Raw genomic sequence first — 20,969 nt, 5'->3', positions numbered from 1 at the left:
ATGTCCAAAGCTACTCAATGAAGTTTCATCAACATGAACGTGTATATATGATCTGACAAGGACTACACCAATAGACAAGCTAAGTTGAACAGAGGAACACTATGTAAAGAACTATATGCAAGTAAGGAGTAAGGAATGCAAGATCAGAAGAAATAGTTTCCACCAGGGAGGAGCACAGCATTGGGTACTCAATAACAAGTGGTCACCCCTGAAAACATAAATATATCTAATATTACACTGTCTGAGTGACTGAGCAAGTAATATGTATGTATTTATATATACATATATATATTACATATACATATATAACAGAAATTAATAAAATTATACTTAATTTGTAAGATAGTAATGAAGAATGTATAAGAAGGTTTAGAAAAGAGAAAGGGAAGTGAGAATGAATTATAATATCAAAATGATAAAAGAATCGGTGCAAAAAATAAATGAAAGAGAATCATATATAAAAATATTTAATGTAGAATCTAACATCTTCTAGTCATGTTGATTTTATTTATTTTAACTAAATTAAAACTGAGGGAGAAAAATTGGGGATAAAGGAGGCTTTTCACCACTTACTCTGAAATAGGTTACACATTGTTAATTGGTGATGGGTGTCACAGGGAATAATAGAAGTGGTTTTCAGGACACTTTGGAGTAGAAAAAAATAAAATAAAAGACATAAAATCTTCAACTCCCAAATGACAAGCAATGTAAAAATTTGAGAATTTATATAGGAGGTATAAAAAACTTGAAGTAATTTATAGGATATTTGAAAGACACCTTTCTTGAATGAGGAGAGGCACCCAAACTACATACCTAGGTAAATAAGGGCACATTTTGTTCAATCTCCCATGTACTACATTTTTAGAAAACTTATACTGTAGCTGTAGCAGAAAATATCTTAGGAAAGGGTGTCCTTCTTTTAATTAATAAGAGGTTAATGAAGATACCAAAAGTCTGGGAATATATTTGGAAAGACAATTACCCCTCTGGGTTTTATATGTGTATGTGCTATGCCTGTTTGTTGTTATGATAAGACTAAGAAATGATAGGTTTCCAGTGTTCAACCTACTTCCCATTTCTTCTTGTCACTAGAGCTTCTGAGATATGCTACTGATTAAAAAGCATCAAGATACTGAGAGGCATCCAGTATCCATTTTCTAGTAATGTTGCCTTTCATAGGTAAATGGCTCTTACATCAAAGCACACACTCACACAGCTTTCAAATCTCATCATCTTCAAGTTGTCATCATCTTATGGTAAAATATGTTTCCAAGAATTCAACTGCATTGACTGATTTGTCATATTAAATGGGTGGAAAATAAGCAAAAATATGTGTTGTGTCTGAAACATCTTTTTCTGTCGTTTTTCTTTTTTTGCCATCTGCCTCATTAACTAGTATTTGTGTCTTTTTGTTGATATAATTTATATATTCTATAGCTGTCTTCTTGTTTTTGTAACACATAATATGAAAGCATAAAAGCATAAACTTTAAATAGTTCCAAATATTATGAAGTCAATCTAATACAATATTGTCCAAATACTACAGTTTTATATTATTTATTTACTATTTCATTACTTGATACAAAGTTATAGAAAACATTACAACTTGAGAATATTATGAAATATGTAAGTGCTTGCTGAAAAAAGAGAATTCTAGTAAATATAAACATGGATAAAATATTTTTAAAGTCTCATAGGTACTGTAAATATTTTTGTAGGAATAGAAAGATATGAATGAATTTATATAAACAAAAAAACCCCTGCACATTTATGTACTAGTGTGGAAAGCTAGTCTTCAATTCTGTATAATTTATGTATTAAATTTGTTACTTTGAGTGATACATTAAATTTGTTTTTGTTTTTCTTTTTGTTTTCCTTTTTGTTTTTCTTTTCTTTTTTTTTTTTGGTTTTTTGGTTTTTGGGGTTTTTTGGTTGGTTGGTTGGTTGGTTGGTTGGTTGGTTGGTTGGTTGGTTGGTTGGTTTTTGGTTTTTCGAGACAGGGTTTCTCTGTGTAGCTCTGGCTGTCCTGGAACTCACTTTGTAGACCAGGCTGGCCTCAAACTCAGAAATCTGCCTGCCTCTGCCTTCCAAGTGCTGGGATTAAAGGCGTGTGCCACCACCACCCAGCATATTAAAATTTTTGACCAAGTATAATATGTAGCATAGTAAATTGTGTATTTGACTGCTAATTGATTTTGCCTCTCACTTTGGTTCTTATATCTCAGATTTTCATAACTGTGTTCTTCACTGAGAGAAGATACTTCTTGTTACCTTACAGAGGTCTGAAACTCACTGCGAACAATTTACCATATTGATGACTTTTTTTACGCTTCAGTTTATCATTTTTCCAACCGTCCTAGAAGAGTATGTATGTTTGCAAGTATTAGCTGTTAACTATTTTTCCGCTGATATATTCTGCTCTTTTCTATTGTAATGAGTTTGAGATAACAATCCATATGTGATCTTTAAACTCTGAAGTAAGATATAATAGAGGTTTATAACAATATCTCTTTAGTGAATTAGGTAGAATTAAGAATTATTCTGAACGAACTAACCTTTTTTCAAAATTGAATCTTGGATAAATAATAAATATAGAATTCTGTATGAGTAATGTCATTTGACTTCATAATCTATGCCACCAAGCAATATAATAATTCTTCAGTTGAATGTTCTACTCAAGAAACCTGAGACACCTATGTGGAAAAAACTGCAAAAAGAAGTAAGCTCACTAGAAGACACTACAAACTTTCTTCTTTAATCAGCCTCTCCCAAACTCCAGGCAATATACAATTCTAAATAAGGAAATCTTAGGTAGTACTCTCTCACATCTGTTCCAAAACACTAACCTGAAATGTTAAGATATTCATGGCTAGATATATATAACTCACATGGTAAATGACTTGTCTAAAGTGTTAGGTGCTCTTCAAGGGCTTCATGTACACCATTGTATGATAGCTTATATCTCTGATCCAAGGACTCAGAAAGTAGAAGCAGAAGATTCATAAAATTATGCTCAAATTTGTTTGAATAATGAATGTAAGACCAATCTAGGCCATCTGTAGTGTTTTTCAATATATACATAAGTATATTAGTAGTTATACATAATATACATAATATATACTTATAACATATATAACATATATAAAACATACACACACATACACACACATATATGTGTGTATGTATATATATATATATATATATATATATATATATATATCATCAAAATGCTACAGTAATTTAAAATTAAGAGTAACTTAAATATCATAAGATATTGGTTATCAATCTAAACTAAAAATTTCCTGAATGAGAATCCCCTAATATAGAAGAGGCTAGTTGGATATCAAGAAAAAGACACTTTTAATTACTGAATAAAACATGATCAAGTTACTTAGCCTTGGTTTCTTTATGGAAAAGTAAAATGAATAGATTAGTAAAAATTTAACTATGAAAACTAATATGAGTTATTTAATGACCTAATTTCTAAATGTCAATATCATGAGATCAGTGAGTAAAGCCTGTGCAATTTTAAATTAATTAAATATTCTATGATGAAGTCTTGCAAAAAAATTACATAAAATTCCCAAAGTCTAGAATATTTTTTTTCAGGAAGAAAGGGTTTATTTTGGCTTTCAGTTCAAAGTTCAATTCTTTTTTATTATTATTATTATTACGTATTTTTCTCAATTATATTTCCAATGCTATCCCAAAAGTCCCCCACACCCTCCCCCATCCCACTCCCCTACCCACCCATTCCCATATTTTGGCCCTGGCGTTCCCCTGTACTGGGGCATATAAAGTTTGCCTGTCCAATGGGCCTCTCTTTCCAGTGATGGCTGACTACACTATCTTTTGATACATATGCAGCTAGAGTCAAGAGCTCCGGGGTACTGGTTACTTCATAATGTTGCACCTACATAGTTGCAGATCTCTTTAGCTCCTTGGATACTTTCTCTAGCTCCTCCATTGGGGGACCTGTGATCCATCCAATAGCTGACTGTGAGCATCCACTTCTGAGTTTGCTAGGCCCCGGCCTAGTCTCACAAGAGACAGCTATATCAGGGACCTTGCAGCAAATGCTTGCTAGTGTATGCAATGGTGTCACCGTTTGGAGGCTAATTATGGGATGGATCCCTGGATATGGCAGTCTTTATATGGTTCATCCTTTTTTCTCAGCTCCAAACTTTGTCTCTGTAACTCCTTCCATGGGTGATTGTTTCCAATTCTAAGAAGGGGCAAAGTGTCCACACTTTGGTCTTCGTTCTTCTTCAGTTTCATGTGTTTTGCAAATTGTACCTTATATCTCGCTATACTAAGTTTCTGGGCTAATATCCACTTATCAGTGAGTACATATCATTTGAGTTCTTTTGTGATTGTGTTACCTCACTCAGGATGATGCCCTCCAGGTCCAACCATTTCCCTAGGAATTTCATAAATTCATTCTTTTTAATAGCTGAGTAGTACTCCATTGTTTAAATGTACCACATTTTTTGTATCCATTCCTCTGTTGAGGGGCATCTGGGTTCTTTCCAGCTTCTGGCTATTATAAATAAGGCTGCTATGAACATAGTGGAGCATGTGTCCTTCTTACAGGTTGGAACACCTTCTGGATATATGCCTAGGAGAGGTATTGCGGGATCCTCTGGTAGTACTATGTCCAATTTTCTGAGAAACTGCCAGACTGATTTCCAGAGTGGTTGTACAAGCTTGCAATCCCACCAACAACGGAGGAGTGTTCCTCTTTCTCCACATCCTCGCCAGCATCTGCTGTCACCTGAATTTTTTATCTTAGCCATTCTGACTGGAGTGAGATGGAATCTCAGGGTTGTTTTGATTTGCATTTCTCTGATGATTAAGGATGTTGAACATTTTTTCATGTGCTTCTCAGCCATTCGGTATTCCTCAGGTGAGAATTCTTTGTTCAGCTCTGAGCCCCATCTTTTAAGGGGGTTATTTGATTTTCTGGAACCCACACACCTATGGTCACTTTATCTTCGACAAGGGAGCTAAAACCATCCAGTGGAAGAAAGACAGCATTTTCAACAATTGGTGCTGGCACAACTGGTTGTTATCATGTAGAAGAATGCGAATCAATCCATGCTTATCTCCTTGTACTAAGGTCAAATCTAAGTGGACCAAGGAACTTCACATAAAACCAGAGACACTGAAACTTATAGAGGAGAAAGTGGGGAAAAGCCTCGAAGATATGGGTACAGGGGAAAAATTCCTGAATAGAACAGCAATGGCTTGTGCTGTAAGATTGAGGATTGACAAATGAGACCTCATGAAACTGCAAAGCTTCTGCAAGGCAAAAGACACCGTCAATAAGACAAAAAGGCCACCAACAGATTGGGAAAGGATCTTTACCTATCTTAAATCAGATAGGGGACTAATATCCAATATATATAAAGAACTCAAGAGGGTGGACTCTAGAATATTTTTAACCAAATTCATGCTCAAGGAAAGATGCTTGCATTCCATGTTATGGAATGTTACTTGAAAATGAAGTTATACAACATGTTTTCTGATCCTGTTATATTCTTTGGCATAATATAGTAATATTATTTGTAGTTCACATTTCCACATCATAGATTTTACTTGTTGACATTAGTTAGGCTACAGCTTGCTACATCCATTCCATTAGTGATAAGCGCTTCAGGCCCCCAAAACCTGGGTACTGTACTGAGGTGAAAAGTTCACGGAAACTTAGTCTCCTGGAATGGTGGCATCCTGTATTACTAATGCTCCAATGTCCTTGCGTTAGTGGTAAATGGATCTGTGTGCTTTTTCTTAATATTGCTTTATTATAAGTGCCTCTATTTGACATATAGTTAATTAGATTCTAGGCAGTCCTTGAGCCAACCCTGGGCATGGATAGCTAAGTCATTGCCCTATGCAGAAATTTACCATTATCTAGGAAGAAGGAAGTTTGTGATCTAAGAAGGACCCAGAGTAGATACTTAGAACTATGGATAGCTGAGTTACACCCATACACAAGTATTTACAATGGCCTAGGGGGAAGATGGACTATACAATAGACTAGAATAGGAACTATGGCAAGGGCATGAAGCTCTTGCCCCTGGCTTCTAAGTTTAAGCTGACTTTAGGTGGGGATGTTTTTGATCCCAGTTGTTAACATTGAATTTTATCCCAGTTGGTTCCTGCCAGTCCTTCTGTGTTTGCATTCCTCTGCTTTATTTAAGAATCTGGTAACTGCATTGTACATTGCCAGTGTGTCACCTAACTTCCCTATTTTCCTCTGTATAAAAAGTTTGATATAGCTGTCTCTTGTGAGGCTATGCCAGAGACTAGCAAACACAGAAGTGGATGCTCACAGTCAGCTATTGAATGAACCACAGGGCTCTCAGTGGAGGAGCTAGAGAAAGTACCCAAGGAGCAGAAGGTGTCTGCAAACCTATAGGTGGAACAACAATATGAACTAACCAGTACCCCAGAGCTCATGACTCTAGCTGCATATGTATCAAAAGATGGCCTAGTCAGCCATCAGTGGAAAGAGATGCCCATTGGTCTTGCAAACTTTATATGCCTCAGTACAGAGGAATGCCAGGGCCAAGAAGGGTGGGGGTGGACTGGGAGGGACAGTATGGGGAACTTTGGGATAGCATTGGAAATGTAAATGGAGAAAATACCTAATTTAAAAAAAAAGAAAAGAAAAAAAAGTTTGATGCTGGTTTGCCAATTTACATTCAGATCCACACTCCCTTGTGTTGAGTCTGTTTGTCACCCCACTTTTGAGGACTCCTTTGCCCACCTACAACCAGAACCTATTCTGTGCAGATAGGAGGACTAGAAGGGGTTAGTCTGCAGCAATAGCCTAGTCTATAATTGCATCAAGAGAGATTGTGTGAATGAGTTTCTGTAGGCAAAGTGTTTGTTGCACAACCATGATAATCTGAGCTCATATTCCCAATACTTATTTAAAAACTTTGGGACAATATACTCCTATAACCCTAGATCTGGTTTTGGCTCACCAAAACAGAAAAAAAAAAATACTAGGAGTTTTCTGGCTAGTGAGTCTATTAAAAATGTTGAGTACAAGATTCATTTAACTTTTCTTACCCCAAAATTTTTAATGGAGAGCAATTGAGGAAGACACTCAGTATAGAACTTTTTCAATTTTTAAAAAAATATTATTTATTTATTTATTTATTTATTTATTTTTATTCTTTAATCTTTGTTTTCACTCCAGACTTGTATCCCCCTCCCACCGTCTAACTGTTCCACTTCACACACTCTGCCTCCCACCCCAGTCTCTAAGAGGATGTTTCCATACCCCATCCCCCAGACATCCACAAACCCTGGGTCCCCAAGTCTCTCGAGGGTTAGGGGCATCTTTTCTGACTGAGTCCAGACCCAGTAGACCTCTGCTATATATGTGTTGGGCTTTTCGGACGGCAGCCATGATAGGCCCCTGTTTGCAAGCACACTATAGCATCAGTAATAGTGTCAGGCCTTGGGTCCTTCCCCTGAGCTGGATTTCAATTTGGGCATGTCACCAGACATCCTTTTCCTTAGGTTCTTCTCAAATTTTGTTTCTGCAGTTCTACCAGACAGGAACAATTCTGGGTCAGAGTTTTTGATCACCCATCCCTCCACTTGATGCCCTGTCTTTATACTGGAGGTGTGTTTTACAAGTTCCCTCTCCCTGCTGCAGGGCATTTCATCTAAGGTCCCTCCCTTTGAGTCCTGAGAGTCTCTCTAGTACCTTCTAGAGGATCCCCCCCCCTCCCCCAGAGGTTGCCTGTTTACATTTCTGTTGATCCTCAGGGCTTCAGTCCTGCCCCTGCACCAAAACCTGAATTGCTCTTCCTGCTGTGCCTCTTCCATAAGTTTGTTGTTCTTGTTGTTGGGGGTGGGGAGCTATATACACCACCTTTAATCTCAATTAAACATGTGTAATCCTTTCTAATGTCATCAAAATAAGGCTTATTTCATTGTACTTTTTGAAAGTCTATGAAAAAGGAAATTAATATTCATGCAGCTATCAAAACTAGAATTACTAAATGGACAACATATATTTTTCATGATCCTATAAATGAATAAACTCATTGAACTATTAACAAATGTTTAAGAATTGGTTACTCTTCCATTTTGGCTTATACCGTTTGTTTGCTTCACTTAGCACCTGGAAATTTGGTAACATTTTTAGAGCAGCAGGATGAATACTGATCATAGCTCTTTCACAGGTTCACTAACAAACATTCATCTCCCACGATTTTCAATCAACATAAAATATTCCAGTGGCAACAACCTCATGTCATTTCATAAGCCTAACTAGTTTTTGGCTCAAACTTTACTCAGGAATCAAGGAAAAAATACTTACTGGAACAAATGTTCTTTGTGCATAGAGCAGCTGATTTACTGTTGGAAGTAGACATCCATCCAAGTTCTATCTCAGAAAGAGTAGGAGAAAAGAATATAAATTCCACAGCGTCAGCAAAAAGTACATGAGAGTCCAGAAACTTGGCAAGGAAGGTAAAAGATGGGTTTGAGAATAAATTTTCACATAGCACAAATTTGAGCATCTCTGAGTCACTTTCTCCTGATCTCTCTAATTTCATTTTTAAGAGGATGGGGATGTGTGGGATGTAAATACTGACACTGAGAATTACTGGTAAGCACCTCAGGGTATCAGTGGAAATTTGTGAGTGTACCATGAAAGTTGAGGTCAATAGAAAATAAGGAAATGAAACATATTGTAAGATGATGATAGATTCTGAAAGTCTTTCTCTTTAACTTTCTTTTACATTATAACTGCTTTAATATTTTTATATCATAACTTGCTTTTAGTATTCAAAATATATTATAATGTGAGAAATAAATCAGAAGAGTTAGACTATTAAGCATAGTAGGTTTTATGGTTTCATAAAATCTAACAGGATGAAAACAGTCAACTGCCACATACACAGTTAATGTGGATGTATAGGGGAAAATAATGCTGTCTCTTTTTCTTTCAAGGGTTATCTTATAAATGAATCAAAAATGATAATCATCCCATTTCTTAAGTTCCCATAGTCTTATTGTACCTGAGAATGGTAATTAAATATCTATAAAATGTTTTCAGGAGAAATATATTTTAACATGTAGAATTATTTTCTAAGTGATCATTTATTTTTATAATGTAATATATGTACCATTATCAATTTGTTTACCATTAAATACTATTTTGATCATTATCATAAATTTTCTGAAGATAAGTAGTCATTCCAAATCTAGAAAGTAAATATTGCTCAAATATACTTAATGTATCAAAAATCCAATCAATGGTACCTGACTGGGAAATTAAATATTATTCCTTTAAGATGAAATATATTTGCTGGAAAAATTCATAACTAAATTTGGGAAATTAATTCATTTTGGAAATGAGAATTTCAATACATATTTTCAATGAATTATTGAAACAAATTCCTAATGCAATGTTTTAAAGAGAACATCATTAATAGTGTTACAGACTGATGCTGGCCCTTAGGATAACTCTTTTTTTTAACAAATTTTTATTAGATATTTGTTTTCATTTACATTTCAAATGCTATCCCAAAAGTCCCGTATACCCTCCTCCTGCCCTGCTCCCCAAATCACTCACTCCCACTTCTTGGCCCTGGCGTTCCCCTGTATTGGGGCATATAAAGTTTGCAAGACCAATGGGCCTCTCTTCCCAATGATGGCCCACTAGGTCATCTTCTCCTACATATGCATCTAGAGACATGAGCGTTAGGGGTACTCACAGTAATCTATTGGATGGAACTCAGGGCCCCCAATGGGGGAGCTAGAAAAAAAAATCCAAGGAGCTGATGGGGTTTGCAGCCCTATAGGAGGAACAACAATATGGGATAACTCTTAATTTGTGCCCGTTATTGGTTGGTCATTACCAAAGTCTCTGATCTCTCCCCATGCCTATATTACTTGTTGACAGGACAAATATTAATGATATTCTTTTATGCTTGCAGACAGGACCATGTTGTCATCTGAGAGGCTCCATCAAGGAGCTGACTCCATAGATACAGACACCCACAGGCACATAGTTAATAGAGCTTGGGGACTCTTATAGAAAAACAGATGGAAGGATTGTGGGCTGTGAAGGAGATAGTAACTCTACAGAAATGCCTACAGAATCAAATAACCTGTTTTCTTGTGACTCTCAATGTCTGAACCACCAACCAAAGAATATATATGGCTGTACCTAGGCCTCCCAGCTAATATGTAGCAGATGTGCAGCTTGACCTTCATAGGGGTCCTGAACAAATGGATAAGGGTCATGCCAAAAGTTGTGGCCATGTATGTGGGATATGTTCTACCAGTTGGGTTGCTTTGTCTGGCTTCAGCTGAAGAAGAGCTTAGCACACAAACACTTGAATTGCTGGGGGGAGGAAAGGATACATAGGGGTCCTACCTACTCATCATAGAAGGGGAGAAGGGATGGTGGAAGGGTTGTGGAGGGAATGATAAAAAGTGAGGCAGTGAGCAGGATGTAAAGTGAATAATTAGAAAACATTAATGATAATAAGTAAATTACTTTAAAAAAAAGGAGAGATCATCGGGTGCAGCTAACAAAGTTCTTTCTCAGTTCACTAGATATTGAATAATTCAGTAAAACACAGATCATATTATGACCATATATGAATACTTTATTATAAAACTCTCTTTCAAAATTGTTCATTAGACACAATCTTGCTCATTTGTCCATTTTTGTTTTCAATCACACAACAGTAGCAACACTATGAAAGCCTATCAGATGACAAATTTGAAAAAATTGTGAATAAAAGTAAAACATATCATAAGAAATGCAAGTGTAAGGTGCAAACAGCAATATATGAGCATACCTCATATTGAGAAATGGTATTATAGCTACACACAATAATTCTATCAACGTAAGTCCACAAATTTCTGATAACCAAATGTAATAGCTAAGATTTTGTGAGGATGTTAACTATAGAAGTTTGTGTTACAGACAGGACACATAGTAGAACTATATTAATTTGTGATAGGGAAGATAAAACAATAGAACTGTTTCTTTTATCATAATGCCAGTCACATAATTCCTAAGAATGTTCCAAATTGGGGTGAAAAGGTACATTCTAACAGAAACTTTCCTGTCTATATTTCTAGTAACAGCTTCAGCCATCATAAACTTCAGGTAACTGAGTTATTTATCAATAACTTAATTAATAGATAGACAATAGCTAGTTATGAGACTTTCACTGGTCAGAAAAAATAAGGGGAATATAATTCTGGAAAAAGCTTTGAGTTAATAATATATTTTACTTTTAATTTTCTTGAGAATTATATTTAAGCCCCATGACTCACTTTCTCAGGTTTGATTCAGAATCATAATTAGCCTTCCACATCAACATTGCAAGTGATGGTGTTACTGCCACAATACTTTCCTTGCATTGATGAATCAGCTAAAAATTGTGACTACATTTAGACCAAATTAAAACAATAAAGAGGGAAGATGGTAAAATGATTAGCTACCAGAACTTCACACTTAAAAAGGATGCATTATCTAGATAAAGAAATTGGGTGAGGATAGGGAAGCAGGCTACCCGGGCCTGATCTGGGGCACAAGCCCCTTCCGCTCCACTCGAGCCCCAGGCTTCCTTGCCAGCAGAGTCTCGCCCAACACCCACAAGGGCCCACACAGGATTCCCCACGGGATCCTAAGACCTCTGGTGAGTGGAACACAGCGCCTGCCCCAATCCAATCGCGCGGAACCTGAGACTGTGGTACATAGGGAAGCAGGCTACCCGGGCCTGATCTGGGGCACAAGCCCCTTCCGCTCCACTCGAGCCCCGGGCTACCTTGCCAGCAGAGTCTTGCCCAACACCCGCAGGGCCCACACAGGACTCCCCACGGGATCCTAAGACCTCTGGTGAGTGGAACACAGCGCCTGCCCCAATCCAATCACGCGGAACCTGAGACTGCAGTACATAGGGAAGCAGGCTACCCGGGCCTGATCTGGGGCACAAGCCCCATCTGCTCCACTCGAGCCCAGGGCTTCCTTGCCAGCAGAGTCTCGCCCAACACCCGCAAGGGCCCACACGGGATTCCCCACGGGATCCTAAGACCTCTGATGAGTGGAACACAGCGCCTGCCCCAATCCAATTGCGCGGAACCTGAGACTGTGGTACATAGGGAAGCAGGCTACCCGGGCTTGATCTGGGGCACAAACCACTTCTGCTCCACTCGAGCTCCGGGCTACCTTGCCAGCGGAGTCGCCTGACACCCCCAAGGGCCCACACAGGATTCCACACGAGATCCTAAGACCTTTAGTGAGTGGAACACAACTTCTGCCAGGAGTCTGGTTCGACACCAGATATCTGGGTACCTGCCCTGCAAGAAGAGAGCTTGCCTGCAGAGAATACTCTGCCCACTGAAACTAAGGAGAGTGCTACCCTCCAGGTCTGCTTATAGAGGCTAACAGAGTCACCTGAAAAACAAGCTCTTAACAGTGACAACTAAAACAGCTAGCTTCAGAGATTACCAGATGGCGAAAGGCAAACGTAAGAATCCTACTAACAGAAATCAAGACCACTCACCATCATCAGAACGCAGCACTCCCACCCCACCTAGTCCTGGGCACCCCAACACAACCGAAAATCTAGACACAGATTTAAAAACATTTCTCATGATGATGATAGAGGACATCAAGAAGGACTTTCATAAGTCACTTAAAGAATTACAGGAGAGCACTGCTAAAGAGTTATAGGCCCATAAAGAAAAGCAGGAAAACACAGCCAAACAGGTAGAAGTCCTTAAAGAAAAACAGGAAAACACATCCAAACAGGTGATGGAAATGAACAAAACCATACTAGAACTAAAAGGGGAAGTAGACACAATAAAGAAAACCAAAAGCGAGGCAACGCTGGAGATAGAAACCCTAGGAAAGAGATCTGGAACCATACATGCGAGCATCAGCAACAGAATACAAGAAATGGAAGAGAGAATCTCAGGTGCAGAAGATTCCATAGAGAACATCGACACAACAGTCAAAGAAAATAAAAAATGCAAAAGGATCCTAACTCAAAACATCCAGGTAATCCAGGACACAATGAGAAGACCAAACCTACGGATAATAGGAATTGATGAGAATGAAGGTTTTCAACTTAAAGGGCCAGCTAATATCTTCAACAAAATAATAGAAGAAAACTTCCCAAACATAAAAAAAGAGATGCCCATGATCATACAAGAAGCCTACAGAACTCCAAATGGACTGGACCAGAAAAGAAATTCCTCCGACACATAATAATCAGAACAACAAATGCACTAAATAAAGATAGAATATAAAAAGCAGTAAGGGAGAAAGGTCAAGTAACATATAAAGGAAGGCCTATCAGAATTACACCAGACTTTTAACCAGAAACTATGGAAGCCAGAAGAGCTTGGACAGATGTTATACAGACACTAAGAGAACACAAATGCCAGCCCAAGTTACTTTACCCGGCCAAACTCTCAATTACCATAGATGGAGAAACCAAAGTATTCCACGACAAAAACAAATTCACACAATATCTTTCCACGAATCCAGCCCTTCAAAGGATAATAACAGAAAAGAAGCAATACAAGGACGGAAATGACACCCCAGAACAACCAAGAAAGTAATCATTCAACAAACCAAAAAAAAAAAAAAGAAGACAGCCACAAGAACAGAATGCCAACTCTAACAACAAAAATAAAAGGAAGCAACAATTACTTTTCCTTAATATCTCTTAATATCAATGGACTCAATTCCGCAATAAAAAGACATAGACTAACAGACTGGCTACACAAACAGGACCCAACATTCTGCTGCTTACAGGAAACCCATCTCAGGGAAAAAGACAGACACTACCTCAGAGTGAAAGGCTGGAAAACAATTTTCCAAGCAAATGGACTGAAGAAACAAGCTGGAGTAGCCATTTTAATATCGGATAAAATCGACTTCCAACCCAAAGTTATCAAAAAAGACAAGGAGGGACACTTCATACTCATCAAAGGTAAAATCTTCCAAGAGGAACTCTCAATTCTGAATATCTACGCACCAAATGCAAGGGCAGCCACATTCATTAGAGACACTTTAGTAAAGTTCAAAGCATACATTGCACCTCACACAATAATAGTGGGAGACTTCAACACACCACTTTCTTCAATGGACAGATCTTGGAAACAGAAACTAAACAGGGACACAGTGAAACTAACAGAAGTTATGAAACAAATGGACCTGACAGATATCTACAGAACATTTTATCCTAAAACAAAAGGATATACCTTCTTCTCAGCACCTCACGGGACCTTCTCCAAATTTGACCATATAATTGGTCACAAAACAGGCCTCAATAGATACAAAAATATTGAAATTGTCCCATGTATCCTATCAGACCACCATGGCCTAAGACTGATCTTCAATAACAACATAAATAATGGAAATCCAACATTCACGTGGAAACTGAATAACACTCTTCTCAATGATACCTTAGTCAAGGAAGGAATAAAGAAAGAAATTAAAGACTTTTTAGAGTTTAATGAAAATGAAGCCACAACGTACCCAAACCTATGGGACACAATGAAAGCATTTCTAAGAGGGAAACTCATAGCTCTGAGTGCCTCCAAGAAGAAACGGGAGACAGCACATACTAGCAGCTTGACAACACATCTAAAAGCCCTAGAAAAAAAGGAAGCAAATTCACTCAAGAGGAGTAGACGGCAGGAAATAATCAAACTCAGGGGTGAAATCAACCAAGTGGAAACAAGAAGAACTATTCAAAGAATTAACCAAAGGAGGAGTTGGTTTTTTGAGAAAATCAACAAGATAGATAAACCCTTAGCTAGACTCACTAAAGGGCACAGGGACAAAATCCTAATTAACAAAATCAGAAATGAAAAGGGAGACATAACAACAGATCCTGAAGAAATCCAAAACACCATCAGATCCTTCTACAAAAGGCTATACTCAACAAAACTGGAAAACCTGGACGAAATGGACAAATTTCTGGACAGAAACCAGGTACCAAAGTTGAATCAGGATCAAGTTGATCATCTAAACAGTCCCATATCACCTAAAGAAATAGAAGCAGTTATTAATAGTCTCCCAACCAAAAAAAGCCCAGGACCAGATGGGTTTAGTGCAGAGTTTTATAGGACCTTCAAAGAAGATCTAATTCTAGTTCTGCACAAACTATTTCACAAAATAAAAGTAGAAGGTACTCTACCCAACTCATTTTATGAAGCCACTATTACTCTGATATCTAAACCACAGAAAGACCCAACAAAGATAGAGAACTTCAGACCAATTTCTCTTATGAATATCGATCCAAAAATCCTCAATAAAATTCTCGCTAACCGAATCCAAGAACACATTAAAGCAATCATCCATCCTGACCAAGTAGGTTTTATTCCAGGGATGCAGGGATGGTTTAATATACGAAAATCCATCAATGTAATCCATTATATAAACAAACTCAAAGACAAAAACCACATGATCATCTCGTTAGATGCAGAAAACGCATTTGACAAGATCCAACACCCATTCATGATAAAAGTTTTGGAAAGATCGGGAATTCAAGGCCCATACCTAAACATGATAAAAGCAATATACAGCAAACCAGTAGCCAACATCAAAGTAAATGGAAAGAAGCTGGAAGCAATCCCACTAAAATCAGGGACTAGACAAGGCTGCCCACTTTCTCCCTACCTCTTCAACATAGTACTTGAAGTATTAGCCAGAGCAATTCGACAACAAAAGGAGATCAAGGGGATACAAATTGCAAAAGAGGAAGTCAAAATATCACTTTTTGCAGATGATATGATAGTATATATAAGTGACCCTAAAAATTCTACCAGAGAACTCCTAAACCTGATAAACAGCTTCGGTGAAGTAGCTGGATATAAAATAAACTCAAACAAGTCAATGGCCGTTCTCTATACAAAGAATAAACAGGCTGAGAAAGAAATTAGGGAAACAACACCCTTCTCAATAGTCACAAATAATATAAAATATCTTGGCGTGACTCTAACTAAGGAAGTGAAAGATCTGTATGATAAAAACTTCAAATCTCTGAAGAAAGAAATTAAGGAAGATCTCAGAAGATGGAAAGATCTCCCATGCTCATGGATTGGCAGGATCAACATTGTAAAAATGGCTATCTTGCCAAAAGCAATCTACAGATTCAATGCAATCCCCATCAAAATTCCAACTCAATTCTTCAACGAATTGGAAGGAGCAATTTGCAAATTTGTCTGGAATAACAAAAAACCTAGGATAGCAAAAAGTCTTCTCAAGGATAAAAGAACTTCTGGCGGAATCACCATGCCAGACCTAAAGCTTTACTACAGAGCAATTGTGATAAAAACTGCATGGTACTGGTATAGAGACAGACAAGTAGACCAATGGAATAGAATTGAAGACCCAGAAATGAACCCACACACCTATGGTCACTTGATCTTCGACAAGGGAGCTAAAACCATCCAGTGGAAGAAAGACAGCATTTTCAACAATTGGTGCTGGCACAACTGGTTGTTATCGTGTAGAAGAATGCGAATCGATCCATACTTATCTCCTTGTACTAAGGTCAAATCTAAGTGGATCAAGGAACTTCACATAAAACCAGAGACACTGAAAGTTATAGAGGAGAAAGTGGGGAAAAGCCTTGAAGATATGGGCACAGGGGAAAAATTCCTGAACAGAACAGCAATGGCTTGTGCTTTAAGATCGAGAATTGACAAATGGGACCTAATGAAACTCCAAAGTTTCTGCAAGGCAAAAGACACCGTCAATAAGACAAAAAGACCACCAACAGATTGGGAAAGGATCTTTACCTATCCTAAATCAGATAGGGGACTAATATCCAACATATATAAAGAACTCAAGAAGGTGGACTTCAGAAAATCAAATAACCCCATTAAAAAATGGGGCTCAGAACTGAACAAAGAATTCTCACCTGAGGAATACCGAATGGCAGAGAAGCACCTGAAAAAATGTTCAACATCCTTAATCATCAGGGAAATGCAAATCAAAACAACCCTGAGATTCCACCTCACACCAGTCAGAATGGCTAAGATCAAAATTTCAGGTGACAGCAGATGCTGGCGAGGATGTGGAGAAAGAGGAACACTCCTCCATTGTTGGTGGGAGTGCAGGCTTGTACAACCACTCTGGAAATCACTCTGGCGGTTCCTCAGAAAATTGGACATAGTACTACAGGAGGATCCTGCAATACCTCTCCTGGGCATATATCCAGAAGATGCCCCAACTGGTAAGAAGGACACATGCTCCACTATGTTCATAGCAGCCTTATTTATAATAGCCAGAAGCTGGAAAGAACCCAGATGCCCCTCAACAGAGGAATGGATACAGAAAATGTGATACATCTACACAATGGAGTACTACTCAGCTATTAAAAAGAATGAATTTATGAAATTCCTAGCCAAATGGATGGACCTGGAGGGCATCATCCTGAGTGAGGTAACACATTCACAAAGAAACTCACACAATATGTACTCACTGATAAGTGGATATTAGCTCAAACCTAGGATACCCAAGATATAAGATATAATTTGCTAAACACATGAAACTCAAGAAGAATGAAGACTGAAGTGTGGACACTATGCCCCTCCTTAGATTCGGCAACAAAACACCCATGGAAGGAGTTACAGAGACAAAGTTTGGAGCTGAGATGAAAGGATGGACCATGTAGAGACTGCCATATCCAGGGATCCACCCCATAATCAGCATCCAAACGCTGACACCATTGCATACACTAGCAAGATTTTATTGAAAGGACCCAGATGTAGCTGTCTCTTGTGAGACTATGCCGGGGCCTAGCAAACACAGAAGTGGATGCTCACAGTCAGCTAATGGATGGATCATAGGGCTCCCAATGGAGGAGCTAGAGAAAGTAGCCAAGGAGCTAAAGGGATCTGCAACCCTATAGGTGGAACAACATTATGAACTAACCAGTACCCCGGAGCTCTTGACTCTAGCTGCATATATATCAAAAGATGGCCTAGTCGGCCATCACTGGAAAGAGAGGCCCATTGGACTTGCAAACTTTATATGCCCCAGTATAGGGGAACACCAGGGCCAAAAAGGGGGAGTAGGTGGGCAGGGGAGTGGGGGTGGTTGGATATGGGGGACTTTTGGTATAGCATTGGAAATGTAAATGAGCTAAATACCTAATAAAAAATGGAAAAAAAAAGAAATTGGGTGAGAAAGGAAAAATTATTTTTACAGGATACTACAAGACTTAGTATATATTATTTTGTTTCTTCAAATTTATCTATTAATCTACAGTGTTCATATACACCAACATAAACTTAGATTTAGAGATAAAGAATATAGATAAAACTTAATTTTGGGAGCCATAAAGACAACTCATAAATAAACCTCAAGCCTTTCTCCAGTTAAAGGAACCAGACTTGCTTAAAGAAACATTTCATTATAAAAAATTATGATAAAAATAAACAGGCAAAATACAAGAAAAATCTGAGACATCTTATAGTAACAAAGATTGAAAAATGTAATTCCACAAGTAACAGTATCATGATATCATAGGTATAACAATGGTGGAATGCAAAAATTGAAACAAAATTCTTATATAAAAATGTGCAAACAGAGGCAAACCTGGAAATGGAAAACCTGGAAAGAAGTCAGGAATTACAGATGTAAGAGAATACACGAGATAGAAGGGAGATTCTCAGGTATAGAAGATACTGTAGAAGAGATTGACACAACTGTCAAAGAAAATTCAAAATGTAAAAAAGTCCTAGCCCAAAGCATCTAGGAAATTCAGGATACAATGAAAAGACCAAGTCAAAGAATAATCAGAATAGAGGAAAATAAAGATTACCAGCTGAAAGGACCTGGAAATGTCTTCAAAAACTCATAGAAGAAAACTTCCCCAACCTAAAGTAAGAGATGGCCATAAAGGTACAAGAAGCCTATAGAACCCTGAATAAATGAAACTGCAAAAGAAAATTCTCTCATCACATAATAATCAAAACTTTAAACACACAGAAAAAAGAAAGAATATTGAAAGCTGCAAAGGAAAAAGCCAAGTAGCATACAAATGTAGACGTATCAGAATTACACCAGCTTTCTCAGCAGAGACTATGAAAGTCAGAAAAGCCTGGTCCGAGGTCATGCAGACTCAGAGAGAACACAAATGCCAGCCCAGGCTAGTATACACAGCAAAATTCTCAATCAACTTAGATGGAGAGACAAAAATATCCCAGGACAAAACCAAATTCAAACAGCATCTATCTACCAATCCTTCCCTACAGAAGACCATACAATGAAAACTCCAACACACGGAAGGTACCTACACCAAAGAAAACAAGATATTAAGTATGATGCCCAAAGGGGACAACCACAAGTACACAAAGCCACATACAAAAACAAACATATAAGGAACCAACAGTCCTCTGTCTTTAATATGTCAATATTAATGGACTCAGCTCACCTCTGAAACGACATAAGCTAACAGACTGGATATAAAAACAAAATCCATCATTTTGTTGCATACAAGAAATATACCTCAATAACAAAGACAGATACTATCTCAGAGAAACAGGATGCAATAAGGTCTTCCAAGTAAATAGTCTCAGAAATTCAAGCTGGAGTTGCATCCTAATAACCAATAAAATAGACTTTCAACCAAAACTTACCAAGAGTGATGAGGAAGGACACTTCATATTCATCAAGAGGAAAATAAACCAGGAGAAAGCATAAATTCTGAAAATCTATGCCCCAAGTGCATTAATGCAGTAATTTAGTAAAGTTACTTTTATTAATGTGCTTGCCATATTAATAAAAGTAACTTTACTAAAGCTCAAAACACACATTGAACGCTACACAATAAGAGTGGGAGTCTTCATCATCCCACTCTCACCAGTGTATGGGTCATTGAAACAGAAACTAAGCAGAGGCACGGTGAAATTAATAGAGGTTATGAATCAAATGGATTTAACAAATATCTACAGTATACTTCCCCTTAAAGAAAATAATACACCTTCTTCTCAGCACCTCATGGTGCCTTCTCCAAAATCGACCATATAATTGGTCACAAAACAGCCTTCAACAGATACAAGAAGATTGCAATTAATACCATGCATCCTATCAGACCACCAAGGCCTAAGGCCAGATGGATTTAGTGCAGAATTCTACCAGACTTTCAAAACAGGCCTGATACCAATTTTCCTCAAACTATTCCATAAAATAGAAACAGAAGGAACACTACTTAACTGGCTCTATGAAGCCACAATTGTTCTGATACCTAAATTATACAAGGACCCGACCAAAAAAGAGAACGTCAGACCAATCTTGTTTATGAATATTGATGAAAAAATACTCAATAAAATTCTTTCAACCCAAATCTAAGAAGACATCAAATCCACCATTCCCAATGATCAAGTAGGTTTCATCCCATGTAAGTTTGGTTCAATACTCAAAAATCCATTAATGTAATCCATTATATAAACAAGGTCAAAGGGAAAAAAATCACATGATTATCTCTTTAGATGGCATAAAAGTATTCGACAAAATATAACACCCTTTCATATTAAAAGTATTGGAGAGATCAGGAATTCAAGGCCCATATGTAACATAATAAAATCAATTTATTGCAAACCAACAGCCAATATCAAATTAAATGAAGACATACTTGAAGCAATCCCACTGAAATCTGGGACAAGACAAGAATCCTCATTCTCCCCATATCTATCCAATATACTATTTGAAGTGTAAGCTAGAACAATAAGACAACAAAAAGACATCAAAGGGATACTAATTGGCAAAGAAGAAATAAATATTTGCAGATGATATGATACTATATATAAGTGCCCCCACAAATTCTACCAGAGAACTTTTCCAACTGATAAACAACTTCAGCAAAGTGGCCAGACATAAAATTAACTCAAATAAATCAATAGCCTTACTTTATACAAATGATAAACATACTGAGAATGAAATTAGTGAA

The sequence above is a fragment of the Mus musculus genome, chromosome 2 (genome assembly GCF_000001635.26).
Source record: "Mus musculus strain C57BL/6J chromosome 2, GRCm38.p6 C57BL/6J".
NCBI lineage: Eukaryota > Metazoa > Chordata > Mammalia > Rodentia > Muridae > Mus > Mus musculus.
This window is presented reverse-complemented; position numbering follows the sequence as displayed.